The sequence below is a fragment of the Triticum aestivum genome, chromosome 3A (genome assembly GCF_018294505.1).
Source record: "Triticum aestivum cultivar Chinese Spring chromosome 3A, IWGSC CS RefSeq v2.1, whole genome shotgun sequence".
Classification (NCBI taxonomy): domain Eukaryota; kingdom Viridiplantae; phylum Streptophyta; class Magnoliopsida; order Poales; family Poaceae; genus Triticum; species Triticum aestivum.
In genome coordinates, this window is record NC_057800.1 from 729,347,299 (window position 1) to 729,360,059 (window position 12,761).

General features: G+C 43.4%; 2 pseudogenes; one reads left to right on the forward strand and one right to left on the reverse strand.

The window, feature by feature from the left end:
- Positions 1-2,606: 2,606 nt before the first annotated feature.
- LOC123057295 (disease resistance protein RPS2-like) lies at positions 2,607-5,878 on the reverse strand (annotated as a pseudogene).
- A 1,473-nt stretch (positions 5,879-7,351) lies between these two features.
- LOC123057296 (uncharacterized) lies at positions 7,352-9,141 on the forward strand (annotated as a pseudogene).
- The last annotated feature ends 3,620 nt before the right edge of the window (positions 9,142-12,761 follow it).

Consider the following 12,761-nt stretch of genomic DNA (forward strand, 5'->3'; position numbering starts at 1 on the left):
ACCATGGAGCCCCAAGACGGGCGTCTACGCATGCCAGAACACTTGCACACATGCATCGGGACCCATGCGCTGTTTCGGTAGCATAGCTACACCCCGAAGGCCACCCCGAATCCCCCCTCTAACCAGATTCCCTCCATGTCGATCGTTTCCCCCCTCCGTGACACGGCGGCAGTGACGTCCGTGAGGGGGGCAATCGATATACCATCGGGGCATGTTTTTTGTTTAGATAAGGCACATTTATGTTGTGAAAAAATACAAAATAATAAATATATAAACTAAAAATAAAAAAAATAAAGGTATGCCAACGGCCACACGGAGCTACGATCCCACGGATCGATGACATGGCATTGCACGCGGATTGATGACGTGGCAGATAGCATGGGCTAGGACTATGCCGACGGCTATGCCGTCGGCATATCTCTGCCACACCACAGGCCCTCACTCCCTCGGATCGATGACGTGTCAACGGCGCGGATCGGTGATGTTAGCAATTCTATGCCGATGGCCTAGCCGTCGGCATAGTTATGCCGACGGCCGCCGTTATCCCCCGTCGGCGTAGTTTTGACGCCGTCAAACGGTCGCCGCTAATTGGGTAGGTGGGCCCTTTCTATGCCGACGGCCTCTTCTATGCCGACGGTCCCCGTAGGCGTACTGCGAGCTGTCCCGACGGCCGTAATATGCCGACGGCCCCCGTCGGCATAGATACACATATGCCGACGACTATTCTACGCCTACGGCCTGCCCTTGGCCGTCGGCATATGTCCATTTATGCCGATGGGCGCCGTCGGCATAGATGAGGCAGTCGGCAACTAGATAATTTCTTGTAGTGAATTCGATCTCGCCAAGTCCTGCGGAACATGCCATCGCCGCTTTAGATCGATCTGCTGCACGCCAACACGTGTCGTCTGCCGCCAGCTTCTCGACGAGATGTTTGCCTACGCGCCTGTCGCCGCTTGCACGCCCTCTGCTGCACGCACCGCTGCTTTCCGATTGCTTCTTAACAGAACTCCTGCCGTCCATCGATCTTTTCCGGTCGCAGGTCTCGACCAGACCAATTCGACGAATTCCGCTCCAATCTCTAGATCAACAACCATGGTCTCAAATCGAACCTTGCTCGTGATATCACTTGTTAGACTAAATCCGAGACGTACCGTCATCATCCGAGGACCAAGCAATCACATGAGCACGACACCGAGATTTGTTAATGAGGTTCACCGATATGGCTACATCTTCGGAGCCTGACTATGGGCGCTCCTCCCCATGACACCGCTACAATACCGCACCTGGTCGCCCTGGACAACGGCACATGCCACCGGCTTCCCCTGCGTTCTGGTGCTATTATGTTGGCATAGGTTACATCATGTGTCTAGCCCCGCTATATATGAGAGGCCTAGGATACAAGTGTCCTACTTGGACACGACTACATATCCTATCTAAACACAATACAACTCAGAGTTCAACTGTAACCTAACTTGTACACTATATTCGACACAACTCCAACAGTTCATTGTCAATAAAAACAGTGAGAGAAGGGCAACATTGGCATTTCATAAAGTTGGTATATATATATATATATGGATCATGTCAATTATAACTCCAGTCGATCAGGCAAAACATTCGGATGAGATGTAGGCATCAGTCCACTTGCTTTTTATCTATAGTGATATTATAATCAAATTCTCTGTATTTAACAGCAAGCTGCTAGGGTGTTGAACTTACTTGACCCGCATTGTCACATTTGTTGAGAAGCTGTTGCTACAGTCCTACGAACAGTTTTAAATTTGAATTATATTTTTGCCGGGTACACGACACTACAAGACCATATACAACATATGACATCAGTTTTTAATTTTCTGTTCATTGCAACGAAGGCAATACCCAAAATCTAAGACACAAAAAGTGGAATTTAAGAACATGGTCTGAAAGGAACAGCAAAACTCAAGCGTACATCATACCGCATCTCACACAAATTCAGGTTTTCCTTACAATAAAGGTTCAGGTTTTTACACATTGCACAAGATGTAATGGCCAAATAGACAGATAAAAAAAGAATTTATGGAAACAAGTTTTTGCACTGGTGTACACTTGTATGCAGTGCTTCCTTTATCCGTAACATAATCAACTTCAGATATAGGTTTCATGACATAGGCATCCAGTAGAATTTGCCACACGGGGGATTCGTTGTTTCGAGCAAAACCAAGTCTCAAGCCTGGAAGCTTGCACGCTCTTGCATTCTACCTTGCGTACAAACACAAAATCGTTCGAATTAGAATTTCCACAAATCAAGTGAAAAGATAAATGGAAAAATGTATTTACTTTGCTGATGCTAAGACATTAATTACCGATGCAAGACAGTAGTAAACACAAACAAAGAAACACTTTTGATGGGCATACAAGCATGTGCCCATGTTATTGACAAGTCTCTAAATGCAACGTTTCTACATGTAATCAAAGGTGAAGTGATATCATCAGTACTCCATTTATAGAGGCAATCCGTGAGAAACATAATTGACAGCTTGTCAGCACTTTTGAAATTACAAGATGGCTATAACATGATAAAAGCGAGGCCAAAAGCACGCACAAATGTTTTTTTTCTCCTTGGCCCGCTAGGAGGAAAATGTTGGATCGAAGTAGGGAATAAATCTCCCTGAGCTATTCCGATTCCACCAATCTTCGCTGCAATCTATCTTGATCATACTCTGCTTGTACTTTTGATTTTGGATATCCTTCATTTCATCGCACCGAGTTACACAAATATAAGACAACTCTTCAAATTCACATGCTTGCTTGCATATCACGGATAGCTTTGGCAGCTCTTCCAATTTAAGCTTTATCAGCCGAGGAAAACTTTTTGACGTCGTTTGCTTCATGTTGACACCTTGTGGCGATTCTCCAGTTTCAATCAATATTTCCATTTCCTTGCAGTGTGCAACTGTGAGCTGCTCAAGGTGTTCAAGGTGATGAACCCATGTCACATCTTTTAATTTATCACATTTATAGATACTAACCACTCTGATGTCCATCCCTGCATTTTTCCACGTCACTTTCTCTAGCCCTAGAAGATTGTTCAGTTCAAAGATTTCCATGTAAGGGAGTAGCCATTGATCATAATTAGGGCCACCTTCAGCTACCAATAACTTCTGACTGTGAGAGCTCTCTACAATGGCTAATTCTCGCAGCTCTTGTAGTTTGGATAAAATTTGCAAGTTAATAATATCCGGATATTTCTCATCTTCAAAATGGTCCATGCAGAGTGCCTGTGTGCACACCCTTTTCAATTGTCCCAGTTGTGTTATCTCTGCTATTGTTTGTACAGTATAGCCGAGCATGTCCAGATCTATGGTGGAGCTCGCAAATTCTTGCAGGACGTTAGGGAAACTAGCACCAGTATGGAAAAGGTCCAGCCCTCGAAGACTTTTGAGTCCCAAGATAAGCTCTTCTGGTATTGTTTGAAGAACCATGTTATTTCTGATGTACAAGCATTTGAGTTTTGAAAGCTTTCTCAGTACTAGAGGCAAGAGAACAATTGCTGTTGCAGAAAGATTGAGATGTTGCAGTTCGGTTAATGAGCATACCTCAAAAGGCAATCCGATTATTTCCGTCCCCTCCAAGTTTAAAAAGGTTATATTTTGGAAGTAATGAATGAGTTTAAGCGAGAAGACATGTTGAGCCACCAACACCTTGAGTTCTGGGAAACAAACGTTGGAAGACCATTGACACCATCTTGATGTGTCTTCCTCTGATACCCAAGCCTTCTCCACAGTGTGCCACATCTCTTTGGCCAAGGGTGCTCTATATGGGGAATTTTGTAACCACTTGGTCTTGTATCCATGTTCATTCGCAATCCAGATAGCCATCAGTCGCATCATGGTGTGCATCTTCACATGTGAATTTTCTGTGGAGTCAATGCTAGTGTCACCTTTTTCCAACATGGATGCACGCACTAAGTCATTAATGAGGGTATAGCCCACATCACTGGGATCAGGACCATTTAACAAACCAAGTCCTATCCACCACCTTATAAGTATCTTCGTTGGTATGTTCTTATTTTCAGGCCATAAAGAACATAACAAAAAACGCTTCTTCATAACAGCTGTCAGATTATTATAACTTTCTTGTAGATGTTTGAATAAATCTTCATGGGTATCAGTGATTTCATGGAGTTTTGAATTCCTCAGCAGATCTCTGGCGGTTCTCCATTCCCTGTGATCTTTCTTGGGCGACATAAATTTACCGAGTGTGCATAAAGCCATTGGTAAGCCGTTGCACTCCTCAACTATCTGTCGAATATTTAGTTACATAAGTAAGATATGGTTGTACGAAGTGGATGTGGTAAACCACGGCAAAAGAAAAGTATACTTATGCAATTAGAAGGAAAGAAAATTGAACTACAATCATAGGCAGAAATGTTGCTATCAACAGTATCTGCAGACACCACTATCGTGCGGCACAAAAAAGGCCTACTTTATACGTATATAATATTTTAAGTTACACCCACTGTTTAAATATATTAATTTTTATAATTTAATTAGCTTTTAAGAATTATAATATGTTTATATCCTTGGAAATCTTTCTATTTTTACAAATAATTATAATTTTGGCAGCTTTCACATTCTAACTTTGGCAGCCTCAACTAAAAAAACTTTGTTGGCCTCTCTTATCATCTTTTGTTGTCATAAATGATTAAAATTCTAGAAGATCATTAATGCATATGTAGACAATGTATATTCCACTGATAATTTAAATCTTCTACAACCTAAATTAATGATTCACTATCATTAACAAACTAGTATTGTATAAAAAAGCTTCACTAATTAAATTCATCAATATCACTGCCTTGGGCTGGAGTTAATGCGGAACTAACCTCTTTCGCAAGATTATGAATTTTCTTATCATCAAAGATTTCACTTCCCACCTTCTGAGCAAAGAGATTCCATGCGTCTTGTTTACTCAAGCACTTCATTTGGATGGTATCCTCAGGGCAGCAGCATCCCATCTTGCTACACACGCACATGCTTCTAGTTGTGAACACAACTTTACGCCGGTGTGGCTGTACTACATCAAGCGAGGGGATGCCTAGTTCGTCCAGATTAAGATCCTCCCATAGATCATCCACCAACAATAAGAAGCTCTTATCCCTGAGGTGGTTATGAATGATATTTGCTTGGGAAATTTGGTTGCCTATCTGAGGTAATGCTATACTAATGGCGATAGCCTTTTGCAAATCAGCAATTGTAGAGCATCCCTTGCCAGCTTGAACAAACAGTACTTCGGCGAAATCATCATGATACTTCGAACGAGAATCACTTACCAGATTGATAAGGGTTGTCTTGCCCACGCCTCCCATGCCCCAAACCCTAAGCAATGCAGACTCTGCATTATTGTCCTTAATGAAATCGAGCACCTTCTTATACGAGCCCTCCATCCCCGGCAATGGAGCTCGCAGCTCTTGTGGCTGGACATGGCGGACAGGACGTGGGCTTGCCTTTACCTCTGACATTAATTTGTCGCCTTGGCTGATGAGTTCATTGGCTTTGTTGAGCTCCCTATAGGCTTCCCTACCGATGTAGCACCTCTTAAAATAAGATAGGCTGTACTTGTGAAGCCTAATCTTGATCTCTCCCTCTTTGTTTTGCAAATCATCCACGCTCTGGAGCCATCTGATGCGCTCTGCAGAAGATGGGAAGGGATCCTGGCAGCGGAGGTTGATTTGCATCACGCCCAGCATCTCCACCTTTCTTCAAAGATCCTCCACATGGCGGTGAACGCCGAAGGAGTATCCAAGATAAACTGCTATGGGATCCCACCACTTGATAGCCACGAGAACCGAAGCACAGATAGCAGCAATGCTGATCCATGTTTTTGGGTCAAGCTCCATCTTCTTCACACTTACTCCTTACTCTCCTCTAAATTCTGTTCATCAAATTTAAATATAAGGTCCTGCAAACAGTAGACTATGGCGCAGCTGGTTATTAGCACTTAAAGGAGAGTTTATGCATCTATTTCTACTTCCAATTGTTACATTCTCCTTGTCAGTAGCGACTTGGAACCACTGTATTAGAAAAAGCACAGCTTTTGGGGTTTAGCCCGGTGGTTAGGTTGTGGCGGACAAACCGAGGCTTTCGCGGCAAAATTAATTATTCCTCGGAAAATGTATGTTACATCTTCTGTAGCAATAGGTAGACAAAAAATTATTTGTCAGCATCTCAAATAAATATAGAATAATTACAAACACAAAATACAATTCAACTTGACAGCTTCTTCATGGCTGAGGCTAAGCTACTTAATGGCCCAACATATATTTGGGCGGCACATTCGCTTTGTCGACCGAGTTGGCCTCAGACGTAGTTTTAAAAATTCGGTTTCAGAAATATTTTGGCCATATTCAGCGATTTCGGTTTATTACAGATGGATTACAGTCTGTTCCCAGTCGAATCTGGCCTAACCCAACAATGCCTCCTACAGACGTTATTTAGGGCCTTGTCTCCCTCTTTTATTTAGATTACCGGCCGGTTATAGGTCAGTGTCATGGCAGGCTTTTTGTTCTTTCTTGATAGCTTTTTTTTTCATTTTACAGCATGGCTGGCTTCATTAATCTACAGCCTGGTTTAATGCTGTCGTCCGGCCACCCAAATGCAAAGGGCGCGAGAGCCTGGTCATACATTGTACAGAACAGATCATGCAGCAGGAGCAGTTGGTAACATTCAAGTAAACCAGCCATAATACAAAAGCCACCAAGCATATCACTTTTCTCTTGTGAGAAAATAAGCAAGTCACATAGACATTAGAGTTTCAAGAACTTGGATGGGTACATAGATCTCATCTTCATCCCAAGAATGTCACTGATCTAGGATGTCTATCGAATTCCTGATGTACGTAAGTATTACCTCCTTCCTCCTTGCATATACGTCTCTTTAGTTATCCTTTTTTTTCTGCAAAATTCCCGCGCCTCCTCTGGCCTAGCTTGCCGATCTGCTTGTTTGATTGCAGAATGCTTTGTTGGGCGCTTTGGCCTATGCCCATGTATGAGCGTTCTGAACGGATCTGTGGAAAACCTTACATCTCAAGTAATTGAGTTTAGAGGAGAGAATCAAGCAGTTTAAAGAAGATGAAACCAGCAGTGTGGGTCATCATTTTCGTTCTTACTCTCATACTCATCATCATGTATGGGAGAATTACAGAAATGATTAACCACATAGGATGGAGCATCTTTTTCGTTTCTATTGTTAAACTTATCATCCACATGTATGGGATGATTCCAGAAGTAGCATGGGACATCCTTGCGAATACGTTTGGCTCCATTTTTGGCATTTACGGTCATATTATTGTTGTTACATGCTATTATCGCTACATGGTGGGGGATCTTGCAGTTGCAGTCGCAAAGCTATGTGTGATGCAAACCGCCCTTCGTCGTCTGGATACACTCCCTTGTTCTGAACAATGCATTTATTGGCTGAAGAGTGTGGACGATTTGCAACACAATGAGCGAGCCATTAGGGTTGCGTATGGTGGGTATGACTTGAATTACCTAGGCAAGAAAGCACGGCAGCTGCTCAACAAGGCGTAGTCTCCTCATTCAAGGAGACAGCTTACTGCACCCGAAAGATAATTTGCAGGGAACAATTAACTTCTACATGAAGAAGGTGATTGGTTTCATTAAGACCACAGGCGACGAGTCTGCCGGATTGCTGGGGATTTGGGGCATGGGTGGTGTGGGAAAATCATCCCTTCTCAAGCTCATTAGTGATTCTCGTTCAGAGGATGGTTACAATTCCTTAGAAGTTATGTTTGTTCGTGCTGGCATTGGATGTACAGTTAGTCAGGTGCAAGAAGCTATTGCCACTTTTATGCGACTATCTATAACGCACAATGAGACTTCCCAAGCAAATATCATCTGTGACCACCTCAATGATACAAGCTTTTTATTGCTGTTGGATGATCTATGGGAGTATCTTGATTTGGGAGTTGTGGGCATCCCCTTTCCACTGGGGAGAGTTGTGGTCTCCCTCCAGAGAGGTTTGGAACACAAAACATGGCGTAAAGTTGTGTTAACAACACGAAACCTGGACTTGTGTCACAAGATGAAATGTCGCCGTGAAAATATCATCCAAATGGAGTGCTTCAATGAAGAAAAGGCCTGGGAACTCTACCGTGAAGGTTGGCCTACAATCATCAATAGATATGATGAAATTGATATTTTGTTGCCACAAAAGAAAAAGCGGTCGCGCCGCAGCCATGCAAAGAGACAGGTGTTGAAGCTGCAGCGGCGCACTGTCTCCCATGACCAGCCGCAGCACCCACAAGATGATGGGTTGCCTGAAATGACAAACTCCTCTGAGAAGGTGCGATGTTTCATTGAGGCCAACGACACCCAGTCCCTACTGATGGGGATTTGGGGCATGCGATGCGTGGGCAAGACAACTCTGCTCAGGCTCGTGCGTGATACTTACACATGTAACAATTGCTTCGATCACATTATGTTCGTTGGGGCTGGAACCGGATATGTGCTGAACAATGTGCAACATGCTATCAGCATCAATCTAGGTTTTGATTTGGCCATGATGTCATCACTAGATGAGTTGTCCCGAGCCACACATATCTTCAAGTATCTTCAACACAAGAGCTTCTTGTTATTATTGGATGACATAAGAGAGCCCCTTAATTGGTGGGCTGTTGGCGTGCCAATATCACCGTATAGGCAGCAAAAGATTATCTTGGCGACGAGGAGTCAGGCTGCATGTGCCCTCATGGGGTGTCATGCCGCCAACATCATCCAGATGCAGTCTTTGCAAAAAGGGGATGCATGGAGACTCTTCAAAGACAAGGTTGGGATTGGAATCATGGACGATCATCCTCAAGTTCATCATATTGCAAAGCAGGTATGCTGATCAAATACTTGTGTATTTGTGTTTAGGTGTATCTATTTAGTTTTTCACATTCTAGTAAATACCACTCTTGTGGCAACAACTGCTCCAGGACTTACTTGCATTTTGGGTTGTGTATCATAAGCAGATGGTTGCACAGTGCGGAGGCTTGCCCCTAGCCTTATGCGCGCTTGGTCGAGCCATGTCGAATAAGAGAGACCCGAGGGAATGGAGAAGCGCACGCAGTCAGATACTTATGCGCGCTCTGGATATTTAGATCGTGGTAATTTTATTCCTTACAAGTACACATAAAATACATACTCCCTTCGATCCGGATTAATTGACACGGTCTCTATACAGTACATCTATTGCTCAGATACAGTTGAAACTGCAACATAATAGTAATAATCAACAGTAACGCTGTTGCTATCTTTGGAACGGTGTTCTCTCCAGTTGATCTTTCACATCTGGAGTATGCTTATTCTGCAGAATAGAAAGAAAAAGAGGTTAGTCACACTCATACAGAGATGCAAGGCTTTCTACATGACATGCTGCTATAACAGAAAAAAGGCTGAATAATCAGTTGAATGCATCTCTGAGGCATACTTAGGTGGTGAAATTGTTCTTAGAAGTACACATTATCCAAAGGGCAGTAATCTGCGCCGGCGCACCGGCCCAACTGTTGGGCCGGTCCAGCCCCAGCCACCTGATGCAGCAAGATTCAACCGTCCGATTCGACGCGCGTTGACTTTCTCATCTTCTTCTTCCTCCCCGCTCGCTGCGCGCGTTGCCCCCTTCTGCCTGGACGTCCTCCCGGCCGGCGGCGACCACCCCCTCATCTAGGCCTCCTCCCCTCCGCCATTCTGTGCTGCTGGATGTCGTGGTCGCCGCCGGTCGCTGCCATCGTCTCTCATGTTTCTCGTCAGATCCATATGTATGCAGCAAGCTTTCACCCGTGGGTTGCAGCTCCTCGTAGCGACGGTCGCAGCTCCTGGGGAGGCGGCCGCAACTTCTATTGGCGACGGTCACCGGTCGGAGCACCTCCGGCGATGCCCTCACAAAAAAAGTACTCTCCCTGGGGTTGCCGATAGTAGCAAAATAATCGGCTGCTTGTAGCAAAAAAGTATATCAGATCCAACAAAAAAAGCTCGCCGCTGCCGCTCGCCGTCGCCATTGTAGCAAAACTGTTTACCGGATGTAGCTTCCTTAGTTGCCGGTTGCAGCAAACAATTGATATGGTTGTAGCAAAAACAAAAACAAATGTCAGCCGGCCGCTGCGTATGGTGGTAACAAACCTTGCTGCCGGTTGTAGCAAAAATCTTCATGGTTTGCAGCAAAAAAAATGTTCACGCCCATTGTCGAGGTTGCATCATCTTCATGAACCTGTGTGGCAGAAAAATGTCGTCGCCACTATTAGCAAATGAATGTGACGGTAGTAGCAAAACAAAACACTGGTTCCAGCAAATGAAAAATAGCGACAAATCTAGTATTTGGTTCCAGCAAAATAAAATATCGGTTGTGACATCCCTCGCCGCCGCATGTATAGCATCTCCCACGGCCGGTTGCAGCACTCCATAACAGAAAAACGAAGCTCTATATGGCCACATCCATGACGACTGTTGTGTCATCGTGAGCGTCGACTCACAGCAGTGTGTGCGCAGGTAGCAGAAAAACAAAGGGGGAACCGGGGGCAGCAAAACGTCATCTCCGTTTGGTTGCAACTCGCCGTCAGAGATAGACGTTCGCGTGGTCGATGCTTTCTAGCACGCGAGCACGTCGTCGCCGGTGAGAGAGCTTGTGGGGTCTCGAGCTGCGTGGGGAAGACTGGGAAGGAGCAGAGCCATGGCGCTAGAGGTTGAAGAAACAGACTGAGTAGAACGAATGAGGAAGAAGATAAGGCACCAGCTGGGTCCACTCAGATTTATGGGACGCTGCGCGTGTGGACGCGACCGGCCGAAGTTTCGGCCGGCGCGCCGTATACAAGTGTTTCTCTTATCAAAGGCATACCAAGCACTCTCTTACGTGCAATTGCAAACATCGTGCCAAAATAGTATGTATGGTTAAAACGTGTTTGTATTATAGAACAAATAAACAGCTAATAAAGTGCAATTATGAAAATAGAAACCGTTCAAATGATTGAATCTCTACTACCTTTTTTCTTTTGAGAAGATTGAATCTCTACTACCTAGCCCGATCCCCCCGTGCAGCCGCACATGGGTCAAGCCCGGCAAAAGCCCACACCTAACGTGTCCTCTGGTAAAACTATTCCGCGCAGCTAATGTCAGGAAAATCCTATTCGCCGCTCGCAGCGGCAAACTGTCAAGCGATCGCACAGGGGGCAGCGCAGCGAGCGACAGAAAAGGGCCGGCCCACACATAATGCGTCCAAACCGGTTTTGGAAACATTCCAGAAGGATCGCTGAACCGGGTTTTTTTTCCTATGTCGTTTCTTTCTGGTTCTTTTTCGGCTTTCTATTGTTTTCTATTTCTCTTTTTTTCGTTTCTGTTTCTTTTTCATTTTTTCGTTTTTTGTTTCTTGTTTCACTTTCTTTTTCAAGTTTATTTTTCTTTTTCAGAATATGTTTGTAGTTTAACAAAATGTTTATGATTTTCTTTTTTATTTCCTTTTCTTTTCTTCTCTTCCTTAAAACAAATCAAAAATTTAAATTTTGTTCGTGTTTCCAAAAAAAGTTCAGTTTTTGGAAAAATGTTCTCAAAATTCAAAATTTTTTCTCGTTACACAAAAAAGTACAAAACTTCTGAAATTCAGAAAATGTACTGAATTTCAATTTTTTGTTCACATATTCAAAAAATGTTCGCGCTTCCAAATTTGTTCGGGATTTATAAATATTTCTCTCCGTTTCAAAATATGTTTTCAAGATTCAAAAAAATGTTCATGCTTTAAAAAATTGTTCGGACTTCCAAATTTGTTCGGAATTTTTCAAAATTTCTCTCCGTTGCAAAATATGTTCTCAAGATTCAAAAAACGTTCGTGCTTTAAAAAATTGTTCGCACTTCCAAATTTGTTCATGATTTTTTAAAATTGTTCACATTTCAAAATTTGTTCTCAAGATTCAAAAAATATTTGGGAATTGAAAAAAAGTTCCAGCTTTCCAAATTTGTTCACAAATTCAATAATTGTTCGTGTTTTTTTAAACAAATTCACAAATTCAAAAAAAAATTTGCAGAGAAAATGGCAGTTTTTTGTTCTTGTTTTTCAGAAAATGTTTTGCATTTTCAAGAAATTCTTCTTGAATTCGGAAAAAGGTGTTTTTTCATGTTGTTCTCTTCTTTTGATTTTTTTTTTCAGATTCCCAAAAATGTTTCAAGTTTTAATTCTTTTTCTCTGTGAAATATGAAAATGTTTGCGGCTTACGTTCGTATAAGGCGGACTGCCATTTTATGTACGAAATCCCAGGAATTATGGTGGCTATCAGGATTGCTCACTTGCAATAGGTTATCTGTTTGATCCCTGCCACTGTTGTTTGTTTCTTTAAGTATGGCGCTTCCATCTTAACACGACAAGTCAATCGTCGCAGTGGCTAGCTCAGCACGCCATCCACCACGAGGTCCCAGGTTTGATTCGATTCACAGCTCATTCGCGCTCTATTTTTTACGTTTTTTTATATCGCGATCGTGCCACCGGAATTGGGCCAGCCCAGGTTAGCGGCGCCCTGTGCGATACGCCGGCACTTTGCCGCAACGAGCGGTCAATAGGATGTCCCCTAATGGCGGGCGCCCCTATGTCTTGCTTTAAGCGAGACAGGGGAAAGTTCTCGCAACGAGGGGAGCCCTAGATGGGCTGGCCAGCCGTGTGGGAGGCCAGGACCTGTTTTTTTCTATTTTCTGTTCATGTTTTTCGCTTTATTTTTATAATTTCTTTATACTTTAAAATATT